Source organism: Setaria italica, chromosome IV (assembly GCF_000263155.2).
Source record: "Setaria italica strain Yugu1 chromosome IV, Setaria_italica_v2.0, whole genome shotgun sequence".
In the NCBI taxonomy this organism is placed as follows: Eukaryota; Viridiplantae; Streptophyta; class Magnoliopsida; order Poales; family Poaceae; genus Setaria; species Setaria italica.
In genome coordinates this window covers 62,784-66,622 of record NC_028453.1, presented here as the reverse complement: position 1 = coordinate 66,622, position 3,839 = coordinate 62,784, and positions in this window count along the sequence as shown.

Below are 3,839 nucleotides of genomic sequence, written 5' to 3'. Positions count from 1 at the left end.
GAAAATGGCCTCCGGACGCATTTTCGGCAAAGAAAACGTCTGCTATAGGTCACGGGAGCCTGAAAACGGCCACACCAGCCACCCGGGTCGAAAATGTGGGGGATGGACCGAAGACGTGAAAATGGCCTCTGGGCGCGTTTTTGGCCAAGAAAACGTGTGCTATAGGTCACGGGAGCCCGAAAACGGCCACACCGGCCACCGGGGTCGAAACCGTGAGGGTGGACCGAAGACATGAAAATAGCCTCCGGATGCATTTTCGGCCATGAAACGTGTGCTATAGGTCACGGGAGCTAGAAAACGGTGACACTGGCCACCTGGGTCGAAAATGTGGGGAATGGACCGAAGACGTGAAAATGGCCTCCGAACGCGTTTTCGGCCATGAAGACGTGGGTCACGAGAGCTTGAATATAGCGACACTGGCCACCGGGGTCGAAAATGCGGGTGATGGTCCGAAGACGTGAAAATAAGCTTCAGACCCATTTTTGGACATGAAAACGTGTGCTATAGGCCACGAGAGCCCGAAAACAACGATACCGGCTGCTGGGGTTGAAAACGTGGGGCTTGGACCGAAGTCGTGAAAATGGCCTACGGACGTGTTTTTGGCCATGAAAACGTGTGCTTATAGATCACGAGAGCCCAAAAACAACGATACCGGCCGTCGGGGCTGAAAACATGGGGGCTGGATCGAAGTCATGAAAACGGCCTACGGACGCGTTTCCGGCCATGAAAAGGTGTGCTATAGGACACGGGAGCCCGAAAAACAGCGACACCGGCCATCGGGGTCGAAAATGTGGGGGGTGGACCGAAGATGTAAAAATGGCCTCCGGATGCATTTTTTGCCACGAAAACGTGTGATATAGGTCACGGGTGCCTGAAAATAGCGACACCGAAAATGTGGGTGATGGACCGAAGACGAGAAATTAACCTCCGGACCCGTTCTCGGCCAAGAAAACGTGTGCTATTGGTCACGGGAGACCGAAAATAGCGACACCGGCCAACGGGGTCGAAACCGTGGGGGATGGATAGAAGACGTGAAAATGGCCTCCGAATGAGTTTTTGGCCATGAAAACATGTGCTATAGGTCACAGGAGCCGGAAAATGGTGACACCTGCCACCTGGGTCGAAAACGTGGGGGATGGACCGAAGACGTGAAAACGGACTCCGGACGCGTTTTCGGCCATGAAACGTGTGCTATAGGTCACGGCAGCCGGAAAATGGTGACACCGGCCACCTGGGTAAAAAATGTGGGGGATGGACCGAAGATGTGAAAATAGCCTCCGGACGCGTTTTCGACCATGAAAACGTGTGCTATAGGTCACGAGAGCTCGAAAACAATGATACCAGCTGTCGGGGCTGAAAATGTGGGGGCTGGACCGAAGTCGTGAAAATGGCCTCCGGACGCGTTTTCGGCCATGAAAACGTGTGCTATAGGTCACGGGAGGCTGAAAAACAGCGACGCCGGCCACCGGGGTCGAAAATGTAGGGGGTGGACTGAAGATGTGAAAATGGCCTCTAGACGCATTTTTTGCACGAAAACGTGTGCTATAGGTCACGGGAGCTTGAAAATAGCGACATCGGCCACCGAGTTCGAAAACGTGGGTGATGGACCGAAGACGTGAAAATAACCTCCGGACCCATTCTCGGCCATGAAAACGTGTGCTATAGGTCATGGGAGCCCGAAAACAGTGACACCGGCCAACGGGGTCGACACCGTGGGGGATGGATTGAAGATTTGAAAAGGGCCTCTGGATGCATCTTCGGCCATGAAAACGTGTGCTATAGGTCACAGGAGCCGGAAAATGGTGACACTGGCCACTTGGGTCGAAAACGTGGGGGATGGACCGAAGACGTGAAAATAGCCTCCGGACGCGTTTTTGGCTAAGAAAACGTGTGCTATATGTCACGGGAGTTAAAAAACGGCCACACCAGCCACCCGGGTCGAAAACGTGGGGGATGGACCGAAGACATGAAAATAACCTCCGGGCCCGTTCTCGACCGTGAAAATGTGTGCTATAGGTCATGGGAGCCCGAAAACAGCGACACCGGCCAACGGGGTCGACACCGTGGGGGATGGACCGAAGACGTGAAAATGGCCTCCGGATGCGTCTTCGGCCATGAAAACGTGTGCTATAGGCCATAGGAGCATGAAAACGGTGACACCGGCCACCTAGGTCGAAAACGTGTGGGATGGACCGAAGATGTGAAAATGGCCTCCGGACGCGTTTTCGGCCAAGAAAACGTGTGCTATAGGTAACGGGAGCCTGAAAACGGTCACAGCAACCACCGGGGTCAAAAACGTGGGTGATGGACCGAAGACGTGAAAATGGACTTCGGACGCGTTTTCGGCCATGAAACGTGTGGTATAGGTCATGGGAGCTGGAAAACGGTGACACCGGCCACCTGTGTCGAAAACGTGGGGGATGGACCGAAGATGTGAAAATGACCTCCGGACGCGTTTTCGGCCATGAAAACGTGTGCTATAGGTCACGAGAGCCTTAAAAATAGCGACACCGGCCACCGGGACTGAAAATGTAGGGGGTGGACTGAAGACGTGAAAATAGCTTCAACTCTGATGGAAGCCTCGAGCGGTACAAGGCTAGGTGGGTTGTGCGTGGTTTCACCAACGTCCGGGCATCGACTTTGCCGAAATTTTCACGCCCGTTGTGAAGCCGGCGACCATTCGGACGGTGCTCACCATCGTCGCCTCGAAGCAGTTGGACGTCGCCAAAGAGCAAGTCTTCTGTCAACAGCCGACGGGCTTTGTTGATCCTCAAAAACCAGACGTTGTGTCATGTGTGCCTGCTCTCACGATCCCTGTACGGTCTATGGCAAGCTCCGCGAGCCTGGTTCACCAGCTTCGCCACGGACATTGGCTTCAGGCAGACACAATCGGGCTCATCGCTGTTCATCCTACAGATGGCACGGACATGGCCTGCCTCCTCCTCTATGGTGCTCATGGCTTCCTCGACAACTCTTCTCCAAGCTATCATTGCACGGCTGAAGACGGCGTTCGCCATCAAGGATATGGGGCCACTGAACTACTTCCTCAGCATCGACATTCGCCGTGACTGCGCCGGCTTCTTCCTCTCTTAGAGTCAGTACACCGTCGACCTTCTTGAGCGCGCCGGCATGACAAAATTGACACGCTGCCGAAGCCGTCGAGCACCGACGGCCAACCCCTGAAGGACGCATCGTCATACCGGAGCATGGCCGGGGCTCTAAAATACCTCACCATCACGCGATGTCCGCCGTCCAGCAGCTGTGCCTACACATGCATGCGCCTCACGATTGCCACTCCGCCATGCTCAAGCGAGTCCTCCGCGTCCCCGACGATCTCTGACGCTGACTGGGCCAGGTGCCCGGATACCATGCGGTCAACGTCCGGCTTCTGCGTCTTCATCGGCGACTCGCTGGTGTCGTGGTCATCGAAGCGCCAACCAACTGTGTCACGTTCAAGTGCGGAGGCGGAGTACAGGGCCATCGCCAACCCCTTGGCGACGGCATCTTCTTGGAGAACTCCACTGCTCCGCGCCGAAAGCAACCATTGCCTACTGCGACAACAACATTTCATCGGTGTGCATGTCAAAGAACCTGGTGCATCATCGGCGGACCAAGCACATACATTTTTTACGTGAAAAGGTAGCGCTTGGAGAACTGCGCGTTCATCACGTTCCAAGTGCTCATCAATTCGCCACAAAAGGATTGCCTACAGCTCTGTTCAATGACTTTCGAGACCTTCTGCGCCACGGTGGACAAAGATGGTGTGGCCTTGCGTTTGTTGCGAGTTGCTGTCGTGCCTACGGCTGCCTGCGATCTGCACGGGCTCAGAATTGAAAACA